General features: G+C 40.5%; 48 non-coding genes and 8 pseudogenes across 48 annotated transcripts; all 56 read right to left on the bottom strand.

The window, feature by feature from the left end:
• Positions 1-161: 161 nt before the first annotated feature.
• Positions 162-280, bottom strand: LOC127113644 (5S ribosomal RNA). Its single transcript, XR_007799701.1, has one exon. It is a non-coding gene; the product is annotated as a 5S ribosomal RNA (ribosomal RNA).
• Positions 281-441: 161 nt separating this feature from the next.
• On the bottom strand, positions 442-560 carry LOC127113643 (5S ribosomal RNA). The gene has a single exon (XR_007799700.1). It is a non-coding gene; the product is annotated as a 5S ribosomal RNA (ribosomal RNA).
• Positions 561-609: 49 nt separating this feature from the next.
• On the bottom strand, positions 610-732 carry LOC127113831 (uncharacterized; annotated as a pseudogene).
• Positions 733-893: 161 nt separating this feature from the next.
• LOC127113642 (5S ribosomal RNA) lies at positions 894-1,012 on the bottom strand. The gene has a single exon (XR_007799699.1). It is a non-coding gene; the product is annotated as a 5S ribosomal RNA (ribosomal RNA).
• A 161-nt stretch (positions 1,013-1,173) lies between these two features.
• Positions 1,174-1,292, bottom strand: LOC127113641 (5S ribosomal RNA). Its single transcript, XR_007799698.1, has one exon. It is a non-coding gene; the product is annotated as a 5S ribosomal RNA (ribosomal RNA).
• Positions 1,293-1,453: 161 nt separating this feature from the next.
• Positions 1,454-1,572, bottom strand: LOC127113639 (5S ribosomal RNA). The gene has a single exon (XR_007799697.1). It is a non-coding gene; the product is annotated as a 5S ribosomal RNA (ribosomal RNA).
• Positions 1,573-1,621: 49 nt separating this feature from the next.
• LOC127113839 (uncharacterized) lies at positions 1,622-1,744 on the bottom strand (annotated as a pseudogene).
• Positions 1,745-1,905: 161 nt separating this feature from the next.
• Positions 1,906-2,024, bottom strand: LOC127113637 (5S ribosomal RNA). The gene has a single exon (XR_007799695.1). It is a non-coding gene; the product is annotated as a 5S ribosomal RNA (ribosomal RNA).
• Positions 2,025-2,185: 161 nt separating this feature from the next.
• Positions 2,186-2,304, bottom strand: LOC127113636 (5S ribosomal RNA). The gene has a single exon (XR_007799694.1). It is a non-coding gene; the product is annotated as a 5S ribosomal RNA (ribosomal RNA).
• A 49-nt stretch (positions 2,305-2,353) lies between these two features.
• Positions 2,354-2,476, bottom strand: LOC127113830 (uncharacterized; annotated as a pseudogene).
• A 161-nt stretch (positions 2,477-2,637) lies between these two features.
• Positions 2,638-2,756, bottom strand: LOC127113635 (5S ribosomal RNA). The gene has a single exon (XR_007799693.1). It is a non-coding gene; the product is annotated as a 5S ribosomal RNA (ribosomal RNA).
• Positions 2,757-2,917: 161 nt separating this feature from the next.
• LOC127113633 (5S ribosomal RNA) lies at positions 2,918-3,036 on the bottom strand. Its single transcript, XR_007799692.1, has one exon. It is a non-coding gene; the product is annotated as a 5S ribosomal RNA (ribosomal RNA).
• Positions 3,037-3,196: 160 nt separating this feature from the next.
• On the bottom strand, positions 3,197-3,315 carry LOC127113632 (5S ribosomal RNA). The gene has a single exon (XR_007799691.1). It is a non-coding gene; the product is annotated as a 5S ribosomal RNA (ribosomal RNA).
• A 159-nt stretch (positions 3,316-3,474) lies between these two features.
• Positions 3,475-3,593, bottom strand: LOC127113631 (5S ribosomal RNA). The gene has a single exon (XR_007799690.1). It is a non-coding gene; the product is annotated as a 5S ribosomal RNA (ribosomal RNA).
• Positions 3,594-3,642: 49 nt separating this feature from the next.
• On the bottom strand, positions 3,643-3,765 carry LOC127113833 (uncharacterized; annotated as a pseudogene).
• A 161-nt stretch (positions 3,766-3,926) lies between these two features.
• Positions 3,927-4,045, bottom strand: LOC127113630 (5S ribosomal RNA). Its single transcript, XR_007799689.1, has one exon. It is a non-coding gene; the product is annotated as a 5S ribosomal RNA (ribosomal RNA).
• A 161-nt stretch (positions 4,046-4,206) lies between these two features.
• LOC127113629 (5S ribosomal RNA) lies at positions 4,207-4,325 on the bottom strand. Its single transcript, XR_007799688.1, has one exon. It is a non-coding gene; the product is annotated as a 5S ribosomal RNA (ribosomal RNA).
• An 18-nt stretch (positions 4,326-4,343) lies between these two features.
• Positions 4,344-4,462, bottom strand: LOC127113806 (5S ribosomal RNA). Its single transcript, XR_007799856.1, has one exon. It is a non-coding gene; the product is annotated as a 5S ribosomal RNA (ribosomal RNA).
• A 161-nt stretch (positions 4,463-4,623) lies between these two features.
• LOC127113628 (5S ribosomal RNA) lies at positions 4,624-4,742 on the bottom strand. The gene has a single exon (XR_007799687.1). It is a non-coding gene; the product is annotated as a 5S ribosomal RNA (ribosomal RNA).
• Positions 4,743-4,903: 161 nt separating this feature from the next.
• LOC127113627 (5S ribosomal RNA) lies at positions 4,904-5,022 on the bottom strand. The gene has a single exon (XR_007799686.1). It is a non-coding gene; the product is annotated as a 5S ribosomal RNA (ribosomal RNA).
• Positions 5,023-5,183: 161 nt separating this feature from the next.
• LOC127113625 (5S ribosomal RNA) lies at positions 5,184-5,302 on the bottom strand. The gene has a single exon (XR_007799684.1). It is a non-coding gene; the product is annotated as a 5S ribosomal RNA (ribosomal RNA).
• A 161-nt stretch (positions 5,303-5,463) lies between these two features.
• On the bottom strand, positions 5,464-5,582 carry LOC127113624 (5S ribosomal RNA). Its single transcript, XR_007799683.1, has one exon. It is a non-coding gene; the product is annotated as a 5S ribosomal RNA (ribosomal RNA).
• A 161-nt stretch (positions 5,583-5,743) lies between these two features.
• LOC127113622 (5S ribosomal RNA) lies at positions 5,744-5,862 on the bottom strand. The gene has a single exon (XR_007799682.1). It is a non-coding gene; the product is annotated as a 5S ribosomal RNA (ribosomal RNA).
• A 161-nt stretch (positions 5,863-6,023) lies between these two features.
• Positions 6,024-6,142, bottom strand: LOC127113621 (5S ribosomal RNA). The gene has a single exon (XR_007799681.1). It is a non-coding gene; the product is annotated as a 5S ribosomal RNA (ribosomal RNA).
• Positions 6,143-6,303: 161 nt separating this feature from the next.
• LOC127113620 (5S ribosomal RNA) lies at positions 6,304-6,422 on the bottom strand. Its single transcript, XR_007799680.1, has one exon. It is a non-coding gene; the product is annotated as a 5S ribosomal RNA (ribosomal RNA).
• Positions 6,423-6,583: 161 nt separating this feature from the next.
• On the bottom strand, positions 6,584-6,702 carry LOC127113879 (5S ribosomal RNA). The gene has a single exon (XR_007799896.1). It is a non-coding gene; the product is annotated as a 5S ribosomal RNA (ribosomal RNA).
• Positions 6,703-6,863: 161 nt separating this feature from the next.
• LOC127113878 (5S ribosomal RNA) lies at positions 6,864-6,982 on the bottom strand. The gene has a single exon (XR_007799895.1). It is a non-coding gene; the product is annotated as a 5S ribosomal RNA (ribosomal RNA).
• A 159-nt stretch (positions 6,983-7,141) lies between these two features.
• Positions 7,142-7,260, bottom strand: LOC127113877 (5S ribosomal RNA). Its single transcript, XR_007799894.1, has one exon. It is a non-coding gene; the product is annotated as a 5S ribosomal RNA (ribosomal RNA).
• Positions 7,261-7,309: 49 nt separating this feature from the next.
• LOC127113819 (uncharacterized) lies at positions 7,310-7,431 on the bottom strand (annotated as a pseudogene).
• Positions 7,432-7,592: 161 nt separating this feature from the next.
• LOC127113876 (5S ribosomal RNA) lies at positions 7,593-7,711 on the bottom strand. The gene has a single exon (XR_007799893.1). It is a non-coding gene; the product is annotated as a 5S ribosomal RNA (ribosomal RNA).
• A 161-nt stretch (positions 7,712-7,872) lies between these two features.
• LOC127113875 (5S ribosomal RNA) lies at positions 7,873-7,991 on the bottom strand. The gene has a single exon (XR_007799892.1). It is a non-coding gene; the product is annotated as a 5S ribosomal RNA (ribosomal RNA).
• Positions 7,992-8,152: 161 nt separating this feature from the next.
• On the bottom strand, positions 8,153-8,271 carry LOC127113872 (5S ribosomal RNA). The gene has a single exon (XR_007799890.1). It is a non-coding gene; the product is annotated as a 5S ribosomal RNA (ribosomal RNA).
• A 160-nt stretch (positions 8,272-8,431) lies between these two features.
• Positions 8,432-8,550, bottom strand: LOC127113871 (5S ribosomal RNA). Its single transcript, XR_007799889.1, has one exon. It is a non-coding gene; the product is annotated as a 5S ribosomal RNA (ribosomal RNA).
• Positions 8,551-8,711: 161 nt separating this feature from the next.
• On the bottom strand, positions 8,712-8,830 carry LOC127113870 (5S ribosomal RNA). The gene has a single exon (XR_007799888.1). It is a non-coding gene; the product is annotated as a 5S ribosomal RNA (ribosomal RNA).
• A 161-nt stretch (positions 8,831-8,991) lies between these two features.
• LOC127113869 (5S ribosomal RNA) lies at positions 8,992-9,110 on the bottom strand. The gene has a single exon (XR_007799887.1). It is a non-coding gene; the product is annotated as a 5S ribosomal RNA (ribosomal RNA).
• Positions 9,111-9,271: 161 nt separating this feature from the next.
• LOC127113868 (5S ribosomal RNA) lies at positions 9,272-9,390 on the bottom strand. The gene has a single exon (XR_007799886.1). It is a non-coding gene; the product is annotated as a 5S ribosomal RNA (ribosomal RNA).
• A 161-nt stretch (positions 9,391-9,551) lies between these two features.
• Positions 9,552-9,670, bottom strand: LOC127113867 (5S ribosomal RNA). Its single transcript, XR_007799885.1, has one exon. It is a non-coding gene; the product is annotated as a 5S ribosomal RNA (ribosomal RNA).
• A 161-nt stretch (positions 9,671-9,831) lies between these two features.
• On the bottom strand, positions 9,832-9,950 carry LOC127113866 (5S ribosomal RNA). Its single transcript, XR_007799884.1, has one exon. It is a non-coding gene; the product is annotated as a 5S ribosomal RNA (ribosomal RNA).
• A 49-nt stretch (positions 9,951-9,999) lies between these two features.
• On the bottom strand, positions 10,000-10,122 carry LOC127113838 (uncharacterized; annotated as a pseudogene).
• Positions 10,123-10,283: 161 nt separating this feature from the next.
• Positions 10,284-10,402, bottom strand: LOC127113865 (5S ribosomal RNA). The gene has a single exon (XR_007799883.1). It is a non-coding gene; the product is annotated as a 5S ribosomal RNA (ribosomal RNA).
• Positions 10,403-10,562: 160 nt separating this feature from the next.
• LOC127113864 (5S ribosomal RNA) lies at positions 10,563-10,681 on the bottom strand. Its single transcript, XR_007799882.1, has one exon. It is a non-coding gene; the product is annotated as a 5S ribosomal RNA (ribosomal RNA).
• A 160-nt stretch (positions 10,682-10,841) lies between these two features.
• On the bottom strand, positions 10,842-10,960 carry LOC127113863 (5S ribosomal RNA). Its single transcript, XR_007799881.1, has one exon. It is a non-coding gene; the product is annotated as a 5S ribosomal RNA (ribosomal RNA).
• A 160-nt stretch (positions 10,961-11,120) lies between these two features.
• LOC127113861 (5S ribosomal RNA) lies at positions 11,121-11,239 on the bottom strand. The gene has a single exon (XR_007799879.1). It is a non-coding gene; the product is annotated as a 5S ribosomal RNA (ribosomal RNA).
• Positions 11,240-11,400: 161 nt separating this feature from the next.
• Positions 11,401-11,519, bottom strand: LOC127113860 (5S ribosomal RNA). The gene has a single exon (XR_007799878.1). It is a non-coding gene; the product is annotated as a 5S ribosomal RNA (ribosomal RNA).
• A 161-nt stretch (positions 11,520-11,680) lies between these two features.
• Positions 11,681-11,799, bottom strand: LOC127113859 (5S ribosomal RNA). The gene has a single exon (XR_007799877.1). It is a non-coding gene; the product is annotated as a 5S ribosomal RNA (ribosomal RNA).
• Positions 11,800-11,960: 161 nt separating this feature from the next.
• On the bottom strand, positions 11,961-12,079 carry LOC127113858 (5S ribosomal RNA). Its single transcript, XR_007799876.1, has one exon. It is a non-coding gene; the product is annotated as a 5S ribosomal RNA (ribosomal RNA).
• Positions 12,080-12,240: 161 nt separating this feature from the next.
• LOC127113857 (5S ribosomal RNA) lies at positions 12,241-12,359 on the bottom strand. The gene has a single exon (XR_007799875.1). It is a non-coding gene; the product is annotated as a 5S ribosomal RNA (ribosomal RNA).
• Positions 12,360-12,408: 49 nt separating this feature from the next.
• LOC127113837 (uncharacterized) lies at positions 12,409-12,531 on the bottom strand (annotated as a pseudogene).
• A 160-nt stretch (positions 12,532-12,691) lies between these two features.
• LOC127113856 (5S ribosomal RNA) lies at positions 12,692-12,810 on the bottom strand. The gene has a single exon (XR_007799874.1). It is a non-coding gene; the product is annotated as a 5S ribosomal RNA (ribosomal RNA).
• A 160-nt stretch (positions 12,811-12,970) lies between these two features.
• LOC127113855 (5S ribosomal RNA) lies at positions 12,971-13,089 on the bottom strand. Its single transcript, XR_007799873.1, has one exon. It is a non-coding gene; the product is annotated as a 5S ribosomal RNA (ribosomal RNA).
• A 161-nt stretch (positions 13,090-13,250) lies between these two features.
• Positions 13,251-13,369, bottom strand: LOC127113854 (5S ribosomal RNA). Its single transcript, XR_007799872.1, has one exon. It is a non-coding gene; the product is annotated as a 5S ribosomal RNA (ribosomal RNA).
• Positions 13,370-13,530: 161 nt separating this feature from the next.
• On the bottom strand, positions 13,531-13,649 carry LOC127113853 (5S ribosomal RNA). The gene has a single exon (XR_007799871.1). It is a non-coding gene; the product is annotated as a 5S ribosomal RNA (ribosomal RNA).
• A 49-nt stretch (positions 13,650-13,698) lies between these two features.
• Positions 13,699-13,821, bottom strand: LOC127113836 (uncharacterized; annotated as a pseudogene).
• A 161-nt stretch (positions 13,822-13,982) lies between these two features.
• On the bottom strand, positions 13,983-14,101 carry LOC127113852 (5S ribosomal RNA). Its single transcript, XR_007799870.1, has one exon. It is a non-coding gene; the product is annotated as a 5S ribosomal RNA (ribosomal RNA).
• A 161-nt stretch (positions 14,102-14,262) lies between these two features.
• LOC127113845 (5S ribosomal RNA) lies at positions 14,263-14,381 on the bottom strand. The gene has a single exon (XR_007799868.1). It is a non-coding gene; the product is annotated as a 5S ribosomal RNA (ribosomal RNA).
• A 161-nt stretch (positions 14,382-14,542) lies between these two features.
• LOC127113834 (5S ribosomal RNA) lies at positions 14,543-14,661 on the bottom strand. The gene has a single exon (XR_007799867.1). It is a non-coding gene; the product is annotated as a 5S ribosomal RNA (ribosomal RNA).
• Between the last annotated feature and the right edge of the window lie 28 nt (positions 14,662-14,689).

Below are 14,689 nucleotides of genomic sequence, written 5' to 3'. Positions count from 1 at the left end.
GATATCTCATGCGCTTTGATTGTATATATTTTATTTCTTTCACTTATTAACGGCAAAACAAACATAATTAACGCTGAAATGCTTGTCTTCTCCTACTTTTTCCGACTCTTTTACGCCGATTAACAGAAATAAAAAGAAGTATTTAAAAAATCGCAAAAAAAGAGGTGCAACACAAGGACTTCCCAGGAGGTCACCCATCCTAGTACTACTCTCGCCCAAGCACGCTTAACTGCGGAGTTCTGATGGGATCCGGTGCATTAGTGCTGGTATGATCGCACCTGATATCTCATGCGCTTTGATTGTATATATTTTATTTCTTTCACTTATTAACGGCAAAACAAACATAATTAACGCTGAAATGCTTGTCTTCTCCTACTTTTTCCGACTCTTTTACGCCGATTAACAGAAACAAAAAGAAGTATTTAAAAAATCGCAAAAAAAGAGGTGCAACACAAGGACTTCCCAGGAGGTCACCCATCCTAGTACTACTCTCGCCCAAGCACGCTTAACTGCGGAGTTCTGATGGGATCCGGTGCATTAGTGCTGGTATGATCGCACCTGATATCTCATGCGCTTTGATTGTATATATTTTATTTCTTTCACTTATTAACGGCAAAACAAACATAATTAACGCCCAGGAGGTCACCCATCCTAGTACTACTCTCGCCCAAGCACGCTTAACTGCGGAGTTCTGATGGGATCCGGTGCATTAGTGCTGGTATGATCGCACCTGATATCTCATGCGCTTTGATTGTATATATTTTATTTCTTTCACTTATTAACGGCAAAACAAACATAATTAACGCTGAAATGCTTGTCTTCTCCTACTTTTTCCGACTCTTTTACGCCGATTAACAGAAATAAAAAGAAGTATTTAAAAAATCGCAAAAAAAGAGGTGCAACACAAGGACTTCCCAGGAGGTCACCCATCCTAGTACTACTCTCGCCCAAGCACGCTTAACTGCGGAGTTCTGATGGGATCCGGTGCATTAGTGCTGGTATGATCGCACCTGATATCTCATGCGCTTTGATTGTATATATTTTATTTCTTTCACTTATTAACGGCAAAACAAACATAATTAACGCTGAAATGCTTGTCTTCTCCTACTTTTTCCGACTCTTTTACGCCGATTAACAGAAATAAAAAGAAGTATTTAAAAAATCGCAAAAAAAGAGGTGCAACACAAGGACTTCCCAGGAGGTCACCCATCCTAGTACTACTCTCGCCCAAGCACGCTTAACTGCGGAGTTCTGATGGGATCCGGTGCATTAGTGCTGGTATGATCGCACCTGATATCTCATGCGCTTTGATTGTATATATTTTATTTCTTTCACTTATTAACGGCAAAACAAACATAATTAACGCTGAAATGCTTGTCTTCTCCTACTTTTTCCGACTCTTTTACGCCGATTAACAGAAATAAAAAGAAGTATTTAAAAAATCGCAAAAAAAGAGGTGCAACACAAGGACTTCCCAGGAGGTCACCCATCCTAGTACTACTCTCGCCCAAGCACGCTTAACTGCGGAGTTCTGATGGGATCCGGTGCATTAGTGCTGGTATGATCGCACCTGATATCTCATGCACTTTGATTGTATATATTTTATTTCTTTCACTTATTAACGGCAAAACAAACATAATTAACGCCCAGGAGGTCACCCATCCTAGTACTACTCTCGCCCAAGCACGCTTAACTGCGGAGTTCTGATGGGATCCGGTGCATTAGTGCTGGTATGATCGCACCTGATATCTCATGCGCTTTGATTGTATATATTTTATTTCTTTCACTTATTAACGGCAAAACAAACATAATTAACGCTGAAATGCTTGTCTTCTCCTACTTTTTCCGACTCTTTTACGCCGATTAACAGAAATAAAAAGAAGTATTTAAAAAATCGCAAAAAAAGAGGTGCAACACAAGGACTTCCCAGGAGGTCACCCATCCTAGTACTACTCTCGCCCAAGCACGCTTAACTGCGGAGTTCTGATGGGATCCGGTGCATTAGTGCTGGTATGATCGCACCTGATATCTCATGCGCTTTGATTGTATATATTTTATTTCTTTCACTTATTAACGGCAAAACAAACATAATTAACGCTGAAATGCTTGTCTTCTCCTACTTTTTCCGACTCTTTTACGCCGATTAACAGAAACAAAAAGAAGTACTTAAAAAATCGCAAAAAAAGAGGTGCAACACAAGGACTTCCCAGGAGGTCACCCATCCTAGTACTACTCTCGCCCAAGCACGCTTAACTGCGGAGTTCTGATGGGATCCGGTGCATTAGTGCTGGTATGATCGCACCTGATATCTCATGCACTTTGATTGTATATATTTTATTTCTTTCACTTATTAACGGCAAAACAAACATAATTAACGCCCAGGAGGTCACCCATCCTAGTACTACTCTCGCCCAAGCACGCTTAACTGCGGAGTTCTGATGGGATCCGGTGCATTAGTGCTGGTATGATCGCACCTGATATCTCATGCGCTTTGATTGTATATATTTTATTTCTTTCACTTATTAACGGCAAAACAAACATAATTAACGCTGAAATGCTTGTCTTCTCCTACTTTTTCCGACTCTTTTACGCCGATTAACAGAAATAAAAAGAAGTATTTAAAAAATCGCAAAAAAAGAGGTGCAACACAAGGACTTCCCAGGAGGTCACCCATCCTAGTACTACTCTCGCCCAAGCACGCTTAACTGCGGAGTTCTGATGGGATCCGGTGCATTAGTGCTGGTATGATCGCACCTGATATCTCATGCGCTTTGATTGTATATATTTTATTTCTTTCACTTATTAACGGCAAAACAAACATAATTAACGCTGAAATGCTTGTCTTCTCCTACTTTTTCCGACTCTTTTACGCCGATTAACAGAAATAAAAAGAAGTATTTAAAAAATCGCAAAAAAAGAGGTGCAACACAAGGACTTCCCAGGAGGTCACCCATCCTAGTACTACTCTCGCCCAAGCACGCTTAACTGCGGAGTTCTGATGGGATCCGGTGCATTAGTGCTGGTATGATCGCACCTGATATCTCATGCGCTTTGATTGTATATATTTTATTTCTTTCACTTATTAACGGCAAAACAAACATAATTAACGCTGAAATGCTTGTCTTCTCCTACTTTTTCCGACTCTTTTACGCCGATTAACAGAAATAAAAAGAAGTATTTAAAAAATCGCAAAAAAGAGGTGCAACACAAGGACTTCCCAGGAGGTCACCCATCCTAGTACTACTCTCGCCCAAGCACGCTTAACTGCGGAGTTCTGATGGGATCCGGTGCATTAGTGCTGGTATGATCGCACCTGATATCTCATGCGCTTTGATTGTATATATTTTATTTCTTTCACTTATTAACGGCAAAACAAACATAATTAACGCTGAAATGCTTGTCTTCTCCTACTTTTTCCGACTCTTTTACGCCGATTAACAGAACAAAAAGAAGTACTTAAAAACTCGCAAAAAAGAGGTGCAACACAAGGACTTCCCAGGAGGTCACCCATCCTAGTACTACTCTCGCCCAAGCACGCTTAACTGCGGAGTTCTGATGGGATCCGGTGCATTAGTGCTGGTATGATCGCACCTGATATCTCATGCACTTTGATTGTATATATTTTATTTCTTTCACTTATTAACGGCAAAACAAACATAATTAACGCCCAGGAGGTCACCCATCCTAGTACTACTCTCGCCCAAGCACGCTTAACTGCGGAGTTCTGATGGGATCCGGTGCATTAGTGCTGGTATGATCGCACCTGATATCTCATGCGCTTTGATTGTATATATTTTATTTCTTTCACTTATTAACGGCAAAACAAACATAATTAACGCTGAAATGCTTGTCTTCTCCTACTTTTTCCGACTCTTTTACGCCGATTAACAGAAATAAAAAGAAGTATTTAAAAAATCGCAAAAGAAGAGGTGCAACACAAGGACTTCCCAGGAGGTCACCCATCCTAGTACTACTCTCGCCCAAGCACGCTTAACTGCGGAGTTCTGATGGGATCCGGTGCATTAGTGCTGGTATGATCGCACCTGATATCTCATGCGCTTTGATTGTATATATTTTATTTCTTTCACTTATTAACGGCAAAACAAACATAATTAACGCTAAAATGCTTGTCTTCTCCTACTTTTTCCGACTCTTTTACGCCGATTAACAGAAATAAAAAGAAGTATTTAAAAAACCGCAAAAGAAGAGGTGCAACACAAGGACTTCCCAGGAGGTCACCCATCCTAGTACTACTCTCGCCCAAGCACGCTTAACTGCGGAGTTCTGATGGGATCCGGTGCATTAGTGCTGGTATGATCGCACCTGATATCTCATGCGCTTTAATTGTGCAACAGAAGGACTTCCCAGGAGGTCACCCATCCTAGTACTACTCTCGCCCAAGCACGCTTAACTGCGGAGTTCTGATGGGATCCGGTGCATTAGTGCTGGTATGATCGCACCTGATATCTCATGCGCTTTGATTGTATATATTTTATTTCTTTCACTTATTAACGGCAAAACAAACATAATTAACGCTGAAATGCTTGTCTTCTCCTACTTTTTCCGACTCTTTTACGCCGATTAACAGAAATAAAAAGAAGTATTTAAAAAATCGCAAAAAAAGAGGTGCAACACAAGGACTTCCCAGGAGGTCACCCATCCTAGTACTACTCTCGCCCAAGCACGCTTAACTGCGGAGTTCTGATGGGATCCGGTGCATTAGTGCTGGTATGATCGCACCTGATATCTCATGCGCTTTGATTGTATATATTTTATTTCTTTCACTTATTAACGGCAAAACAAACATAATTAACGCTGAAATGCTTGTCTTCTCCTACTTTTTCCGACTCTTTTACGCCGATTAACAGAAATAAAAAGAAGTATTTAAAAAATCGCAAAAAAAGAGGTGCAACACAAGGACTTCCCAGGAGGTCACCCATCCTAGTACTACTCTCGCCCAAGCACGCTTAACTGCGGAGTTCTGATGGGATCCGGTGCATTAGTGCTGGTATGATCGCACCTGATATCTCATGCGCTTTGATTGTATATATTTTATTTCTTTCACTTATTAACGGCAAAACAAACATAATTAACGCTGAAATGCTTGTCTTCTCCTACTTTTTCCGACTCTTTTACGCCGATTAACAGAAATAAAAAGAAGTATTTAAAAAATCGCAAAAAAAGAGGTGCAACACAAGGACTTCCCAGGAGGTCACCCATCCTAGTACTACTCTCGCCCAAGCACGCTTAACTGCGGAGTTCTGATGGGATCCGGTGCATTAGTGCTGGTATGATCGCACCTGATATCTCATGCGCTTTGATTGTATATATTTTATTTCTTTCACTTATTAACGGCAAAACAAACATAATTAACGCTGAAATGCTTGTCTTCTCCTACTTTTTCCGACTCTTTTACGCCGATTAACAGAAATAAAAAGAAGTATTTAAAAAATCGCAAAAAAAGAGGTGCAACACAAGGACTTCCCAGGAGGTCACCCATCCTAGTACTACTCTCGCCCAAGCACGCTTAACTGCGGAGTTCTGATGGGATCCGGTGCATTAGTGCTGGTATGATCGCACCTGATATCTCATGCGCTTTGATTGTATATATTTTATTTCTTTCACTTATTAACGGCAAAACAAACATAATTAACGCTGAAATGCTTGTCTTCTCCTACTTTTTCCGACTCTTTTACGCCGATTAACAGAAATAAAAAGAAGTATTTAAAAAATCGCAAAAAAAGAGGTGCAACACAAGGACTTCCCAGGAGGTCACCCATCCTAGTACTACTCTCGCCCAAGCACGCTTAACTGCGGAGTTCTGATGGGATCCGGTGCATTAGTGCTGGTATGATCGCACCTGATATCTCATGCGCTTTGATTGTATATATTTTATTTCTTTCACTTATTAACGGCAAAACAAACATAATTAACGCTGAAATGCTTGTCTTCTCCTACTTTTTCCGACTCTTTTACGCCGATTAACAGAAATAAAAAGAAGTATTTAAAAAATCGCAAAAAAAGAGGTGCAACACAAGGACTTCCCAGGAGGTCACCCATCCTAGTACTACTCTCGCCCAAGCACGCTTAACTGCGGAGTTCTGATGGGATCCGGTGCATTAGTGCTGGTATGATCGCACCTGATATCTCATGCGCTTTGATTGTATATATTTTATTTCTTTCACTTATTAACGGCAAAACAAACATAATTAACGCTGAAATGCTTGTCTTCTCCTACTTTTTCCGACTCTTTTACGCCGATTAACAGAAATAAAAAGAAGTATTTAAAAAATCGCAAAAAAAGAGGTGCAACACAAGGACTTCCCAGGAGGTCACCCATCCTAGTACTACTCTCGCCCAAGCACGCTTAACTGCGGAGTTCTGATGGGATCCGGTGCATTAGTGCTGGTATGATCGCACCTGATATCTCATGCGCTTTGATTGTATATATTTTATTTCTTTCACTTATTAACGGCAAAACAAACATAATTAACGCTGAAATGCTTGTCTTCTCCTACTTTTTCCGACTCTTTTACGCCGATTAACAGAAATAAAAAGAAGTATTTAAAAAATCGCAAAAAAAGAGGTGCAACACAAGGACTTCCCAGGAGGTCACCCATCCTAGTACTACTCTCGCCCAAGCACGCTTAACTGCGGAGTTCTGATGGGATCCGGTGCATTAGTGCTGGTATGATCGCACCTGATATCTCATGCGCTTTGATTGTATATATTTTATTTCTTTCACTTATTAACGGCAAAACAAACATAATTAACGCTGAAATGCTTGTCTTCTCCTACTTTTTCCGACTCTTTTACGCCGATTAACAGAAATAAAAAGAAGTATTTAAAAAATCGCAAAAAAAGAGGTGCAACACAAGGACTTCCCAGGAGGTCACCCATCCTAGTACTACTCTCGCCCAAGCACGCTTAACTGCGGAGTTCTGATGGGATCCGGTGCATTAGTGCTGGTATGATCGCACCTGATATCTCATGCGCTTTGATTGTATATATTTTATTTCTTTCACTTATTAACGGCAAAACAAACATAATTAACGCTGAAATGCTTGTCTTCTCCTACTTTTTCCGACTCTTTTACGCCGATTAACAGAAACAAAAAGAAGTATTTAAAAATCGCAAAAAAGAGGTGCAACACAAGGACTTCCCAGGAGGTCACCCATCCTAGTACTACTCTCGCCCAAGCACGCTTAACTGCGGAGTTCTGATGGGATCCGGTGCATTAGTGCTGGTATGATCGCACCTGATATCTCATGCGCTTTGATTGTATATATTTTATTTCTTTCACTTATTAACGGCAAAACAACATAATTAACGCCCAGGAGGTCACCCATCCTAGTACTACTCTCGCCCAAGCACGCTTAACTGCGGAGTTCTGATGGGATCCGGTGCATTAGTGCTGGTATGATCGCACCTGATATCTCATGCGCTTTGATTGTATATATTTTATTTCTTTCACTTATTAACGGCAAAACAAACATAATTAACGCTGAAATGCTTGTCTTCTCCTACTTTTTCCGACTCTTTTACGCCGATTAACAGAAATAAAAAGAAGTATTTAAAAAATCGCAAAAAAAGAGGTGCAACACAAGGACTTCCCAGGAGGTCACCCATCCTAGTACTACTCTCGCCCAAGCACGCTTAACTGCGGAGTTCTGATGGGATCCGGTGCATTAGTGCTGGTATGATCGCACCTGATATCTCATGCGCTTTGATTGTATATATTTTATTTCTTTCACTTATTAACGGCAAAACAAACATAATTAACGCTGAAATGCTTGTCTTCTCCTACTTTTTCCGACTCTTTTACGCCGATTAACAGAAATAAAAAGAAGTATTTAAAAAATCGCAAAAAAAGAGGTGCAACACAAGGACTTCCCAGGAGGTCACCCATCCTAGTACTACTCTCGCCCAAGCACGCTTAACTGCGGAGTTCTGATGGGATCCGGTGCATTAGTGCTGGTATGATCGCACCTGATATCTCATGCGCTTTGATTGTATATATTTTATTTCTTTCACTTATTAACGGCAAAACAAACATAATTAACGCTGAAATGCTTGTCTTCTCCTACTTTTTCCGACTCTTTTACGCCGATTAACAGAAATAAAAAGAAGTATTTAAAAAATCGCAAAAAAAGAGGTGCAACACAAGGACTTCCCAGGAGGTCACCCATCCTAGTACTACTCTCGCCCAAGCACGCTTAACTGCGGAGTTCTGATGGGATCCGGTGCATTAGTGCTGGTATGATCGCACCTGATATCTCATGCGCTTTGATTGTATATATTTTATTTCTTTCACTTATTAACGGCAAAACAAACATAATTAACGCTGAAATGCTTGTCTTCTCCTACTTTTTCCGACTCTTTTACGCCGATTAACAGAAATAAAAAGAAGTATTTAAAAAATCGCAAAAAAGAGGTGCAACACAAGGACTTCCCAGGAGGTCACCCATCCTAGTACTACTCTCGCCCAAGCACGCTTAACTGCGGAGTTCTGATGGGATCCGGTGCATTAGTGCTGGTATGATCGCACCTGATATCTCATGCGCTTTGATTGTATATATTTTATTTCTTTCACTTATTAACGGCAAAACAAACATAATTAACGCTGAAATGCTTGTCTTCTCCTACTTTTTCCGACTCTTTTACGCCGATTAACAGAAATAAAAAGAAGTATTTAAAAAATCGCAAAAAAAGAGGTGCAACACAAGGACTTCCCAGGAGGTCACCCATCCTAGTACTACTCTCGCCCAAGCACGCTTAACTGCGGAGTTCTGATGGGATCCGGTGCATTAGTGCTGGTATGATCGCACCTGATATCTCATGCGCTTTGATTGTATATATTTTATTTCTTTCACTTATTAACGGCAAAACAAACATAATTAACGCTGAAATGCTTGTCTTCTCCTACTTTTTCCGACTCTTTTACGCCGATTAACAGAAATAAAAAGAAGTATTTAAAAAATCGCAAAAAAAGAGGTGCAACACAAGGACTTCCCAGGAGGTCACCCATCCTAGTACTACTCTCGCCCAAGCACGCTTAACTGCGGAGTTCTGATGGGATCCGGTGCATTAGTGCTGGTATGATCGCACCTGATATCTCATGCGCTTTGATTGTATATATTTTATTTCTTTCACTTATTAACGGCAAAACAAACATAATTAACGCTGAAATGCTTGTCTTCTCCTACTTTTTCCGACTCTTTTACGCCGATTAACAGAAATAAAAAGAAGTATTTAAAAAATCGCAAAAAAAGAGGTGCAACACAAGGACTTCCCAGGAGGTCACCCATCCTAGTACTACTCTCGCCCAAGCACGCTTAACTGCGGAGTTCTGATGGGATCCGGTGCATTAGTGCTGGTATGATCGCACCTGATATCTCATGCGCTTTGATTGTATATATTTTATTTCTTTCACTTATTAACGGCAAAACAAACATAATTAACGCTGAAATGCTTGTCTTCTCCTACTTTTTCCGACTCTTTTACGCCGATTAACAGAAATAAAAAGAAGTATTTAAAAAATCGCAAAAAAAGAGGTGCAACACAAGGACTTCCCAGGAGGTCACCCATCCTAGTACTACTCTCGCCCAAGCACGCTTAACTGCGGAGTTCTGATGGGATCCGGTGCATTAGTGCTGGTATGATCGCACCTGATATCTCATGCGCTTTGATTGTATATATTTTATTTCTTTCACTTATTAACGGCAAAACAAACATAATTAACGCTGAAATGCTTGTCTTCTCCTACTTTTTCCGACTCTTTTACGCCGATTAACAGAAACAAAAAGAAGTACTTAAAAACTCGCAAAAAAAGAGGTGCAACACAAGGACTTCCCAGGAGGTCACCCATCCTAGTACTACTCTCGCCCAAGCACGCTTAACTGCGGAGTTCTGATGGGATCCGGTGCATTAGTGCTGGTATGATCGCACCTGATATCTCATGCACTTTGATTGTATATATTTTATTTCTTTCACTTATTAACGGCAAAACAAACATAATTAACGCCCAGGAGGTCACCCATCCTAGTACTACTCTCGCCCAAGCACGCTTAACTGCGGAGTTCTGATGGGATCCGGTGCATTAGTGCTGGTATGATCGCACCTGATATCTCATGCGCTTTGATTGTATATATTTTATTTCTTTCACTTATTAACGGCAAAACAAACATAATTAACGCTGAAATGCTTGTCTTCTCCTACTTTTTCCGACTCTTTTACGCCGATTAACAGAAATAAAAAGAAGTATTTAAAAAATCGCAAAAAAAGAGGTGCAACACAAGGACTTCCCAGGAGGTCACCCATCCTAGTACTACTCTCGCCCAAGCACGCTTAACTGCGGAGTTCTGATGGGATCCGGTGCATTAGTGCTGGTATGATCGCACCTGATATCTCATGCGCTTTGATTGTATATATTTTATTTCTTTCACTTATTAACGGCAAAACAAACATAATTAACGCTGAAATGCTTGTCTTCTCCTACTTTTTCCGACTCTTTTACGCCGATTAACAGAAATAAAAAGAAGTATTTAAAAAATCGCAAAAAAGAGGTGCAACACAAGGACTTCCCAGGAGGTCACCCATCCTAGTACTACTCTCGCCCAAGCACGCTTAACTGCGGAGTTCTGATGGGATCCGGTGCATTAGTGCTGGTATGATCGCACCTGATATCTCATGCGCTTTGATTGTATATATTTTATTTCTTTCACTTATTAACGGCAAAACAAACATAATTAACGCTGAAATGCTTGTCTTCTCCTACTTTTTCCGACTCTTTTACGCCGATTAACAGAAATAAAAAGAAGTATTTAAAAAATCGCAAAAAAGAGGTGCAACACAAGGACTTCCCAGGAGGTCACCCATCCTAGTACTACTCTCGCCCAAGCACGCTTAACTGCGGAGTTCTGATGGGATCCGGTGCATTAGTGCTGGTATGATCGCACCTGATATCTCATGCGCTTTGATTGTATATATTTTATTTCTTTCACTTATTAACGGCAAAACAAACATAATTAACGCTGAAATGCTTGTCTTCTCCTACTTTTTCCGACTCTTTTACGCCGATTAACAGAAATAAAAAGAAGTATTTAAAAAATCGCAAAAAAGAGGTGCAACACAAGGACTTCCCAGGAGGTCACCCATCCTAGTACTACTCTCGCCCAAGCACGCTTAACTGCGGAGTTCTGATGGGATCCGGTGCATTAGTGCTGGTATGATCGCACCTGATATCTCATGCGCTTTGATTGTATATATTTTATTTCTTTCACTTATTAACGGCAAAACAAACATAATTAACGCTGAAATGCTTGTCTTCTCCTACTTTTTCCGACTCTTTTACGCCGATTAACAGAAATAAAAAGAAGTATTTAAAAAATCGCAAAAAAAGAGGTGCAACACAAGGACTTCCCAGGAGGTCACCCATCCTAGTACTACTCTCGCCCAAGCACGCTTAACTGCGGAGTTCTGATGGGATCCGGTGCATTAGTGCTGGTATGATCGCACCTGATATCTCATGCGCTTTGATTGTATATATTTTATTTCTTTCACTTATTAACGGCAAAACAAACATAATTAACGCTGAAATGCTTGTCTTCTCCTACTTTTTCCGACTCTTTTACGCCGATTAACAGAAATAAAAAGAAGTATTTAAAAAATCGCAAAAAAAGAGGTGCAACACAAGGACTTCCCAGGAGGTCACCCATCCTAGTACTACTCTCGCCCAAGCACGCTTAACTGCGGAGTTCTGATGGGATCCGGTGCATTAGTGCTGGTATGATCGCACCTGATATCTCATGCGCTTTGATTGTATATATTTTATTTCTTTCACTTATTAACGGCAAAACAAACATAATTAACGCTGAAATGCTTGTCTTCTCCTACTTTTTCCGACTCTTTTACGCCGATTAACAGAAATAAAAAGAAGTATTTAAAAAATCGCAAAAAAAGAGGTGCAACACAAGGACTTCCCAGGAGGTCACCCATCCTAGTACTACTCTCGCCCAAGCACGCTTAACTGCGGAGTTCTGATGGGATCCGGTGCATTAGTGCTGGTATGATCGCACCTGATATCTCATGCGCTTTGATTGTATATATTTTATTTCTTTCACTTATTAACGGCAAAACAAACATAATTAACGCTGAAATGCTTGTCTTCTCCTACTTTTTCCGACTCTTTTACGCCGATTAACAGAAACAAAAAGAAGTATTTAAAAAATCGCAAAAAAAGAGGTGCAACACAAGGACTTCCCAGGAGGTCACCCATCCTAGTACTACTCTCGCCCAAGCACGCTTAACTGCGGAGTTCTGATGGGATCCGGTGCATTAGTGCTGGTATGATCGCACCTGATATCTCATGCACTTTGATTGTATATATTTTATTTCTTTCACTTATTAACGGCAAAACAAACATAATTAACGCCCAGGAGGTCACCCATCCTAGTACTACTCTCGCCCAAGCACGCTTAACTGCGGAGTTCTGATGGGATCCGGTGCATTAGTGCTGGTATGATCGCACCTGATATCTCATGCGCTTTGATTGTATATATTTTATTTCTTTCACTTATTAACGGCAAAACAAACATAATTAACGCTGAAATGCTTGTCTTCTCCTACTTTTTCCGACTCTTTTACGCCGATTAACAGAAATAAAAAGAAGTATTTAAAAATCGCAAAAAAAGAGGTGCAACACAAGGACTTCCCAGGAGGTCACCCATCCTAGTACTACTCTCGCCCAAGCACGCTTAACTGCGGAGTTCTGATGGGATCCGGTGCATTAGTGCTGGTATGATCGCACCTGATATCTCATGCGCTTTGATTGTATATATTTTATTTCTTTCACTTATTAACGGCAAAACAAACATAATTAACGCTGAAATGCTTGTCTTCTCCTACTTTTTCCGACTCTTTTACGCCGATTAACAGAAATAAAAAGAAGTATTTAAAAAATCGCAAAAAAGAGGTGCAACACAAGGACTTCCCAGGAGGTCACCCATCCTAGTACTACTCTCGCCCAAGCACGCTTAACTGCGGAGTTCTGATGGGATCCGGTGCATTAGTGCTGGTATGATCGCACCTGATATCTCATGCGCTTTGATTGTATATATTTTATTTCTTTCACTTATTAACGGCAAAACAAACATAATTAACGCTGAAATGCTTGTCTTCTCCTACTTTTTCCGACTCTTTTACGCCGATTAACAGAAATAAAAAGAAGTATTTAAAAAATCGCAAAAAAAGAGGTGCAACACAAGGACTTCCCAGGAGGTCACCCATCCTAGTACTACTCTCGCCCAAGCACGCTTAACTGCGGAGTTCTGATGGGATCCGGTGCATTAGTGCTGGTATGATCGCACCTGATATCTCATGCGCTTTGATTGTATATATTTTATTTCTTTCACTTATTAACGGCAAAACAAACATAATTAACGCTGAAATGCTTGTCTTCTCCTACTTTTTCCGACTCTTTTACGCCGATTAACAGAAACAAAAAGAAGTACTTAAAAACTCGCAAAAAAAGAGGTGCAACACAAGGACTTCCCAGGAGGTCACCCATCCTAGTACTACTCTCGCCCAAGCACGCTTAACTGCGGAGTTCTGATGGGATCCGGTGCATTAGTGCTGGTATGATCGCACCTGATATCTCATGCACTTTGATTGTATATATTTTATTTCTTTCACTTATTAACGGCAAAACAAACATAATTAACGCCCAGGAGGTCACCCATCCTAGTACTACTCTCGCCCAAGCACGCTTAACTGCGGAGTTCTGATGGGATCCGGTGCATTAGTGCTGGTATGATCGCACCTGATATCTCATGCGCTTTGATTGTATATATTTTATTTCTTTCACTTATTAACGGCAAAACAAACATAATTAACGCTGAAATGCTTGTCTTCTCCTACTTTTTCCGACTCTTTTACGCCGATTAACAGAAATAAAAAGAAGTATTTAAAAAATCGCAAAAAAAGAGGTGCAACACAAGGACTTCCCAGGAGGTCACCCATCCTAGTACTACTCTCGCCCAAGCACGCTTAACTGCGGAGTTCTGATGGGATCCGGTGCATTAGTGCTGGTATGATCGCACCTGATATCTCATGCGCTTTGATTGTATATATTTTATTTCTTTCACTTATTAACGGCAAAACAAACATAATTAACGCTGAAATGCTTGTCTTCTCCTACTTTTTCCGACTCTTTTACGCCGATTAACAGAAATAAAAAGAAGTATTTAAAAAATCGCAAAAAAAGAGGTGCAACACAAGGACTTCCCAGGAGGTCACCCATCCTAGTACTACTCTCGCCCAAGCACGCTTAACTGCGGAGTTCTGATGGGATCCGGTGCATTAGTGCTGGTATGATCGCACCTGATATCTCATGCGCTTTGATTGTATATATTTTATTTCTTTCACTTATTAACGGCAAAACAAACATAATTAACGCTGAAATGCTTGTCTTCTCCTACTTTTTCCGACTCTTTTACGCCGATTAACAGAAATAAAAAGAAGTATTTAAAAAATCGCAAAAAAAGAGGTGCAACACAAGGACTTCCCAGGAGGTCACCCATCCTAGTACTACTCTCGCCCAAGCACGCTTAACTGCGGAGTTCTGATGGGATCCGGTGCATTAGTGCTGGTATGATCGCACCTGATATCTCATGCGCTTTGATTGTATATA

The sequence above is a fragment of the Lathyrus oleraceus genome, unplaced genomic scaffold (genome assembly GCF_024323335.1).
Source record: "Lathyrus oleraceus cultivar Zhongwan6 unplaced genomic scaffold, CAAS_Psat_ZW6_1.0 chrUn0352, whole genome shotgun sequence".
NCBI classification, from domain to species: Eukaryota; Viridiplantae; Streptophyta; class Magnoliopsida; order Fabales; family Fabaceae; genus Lathyrus; species Lathyrus oleraceus.
Note: the sequence above shows the minus strand (reverse complement) of the source record. Positions and strands in the feature narration are given on the sequence as shown.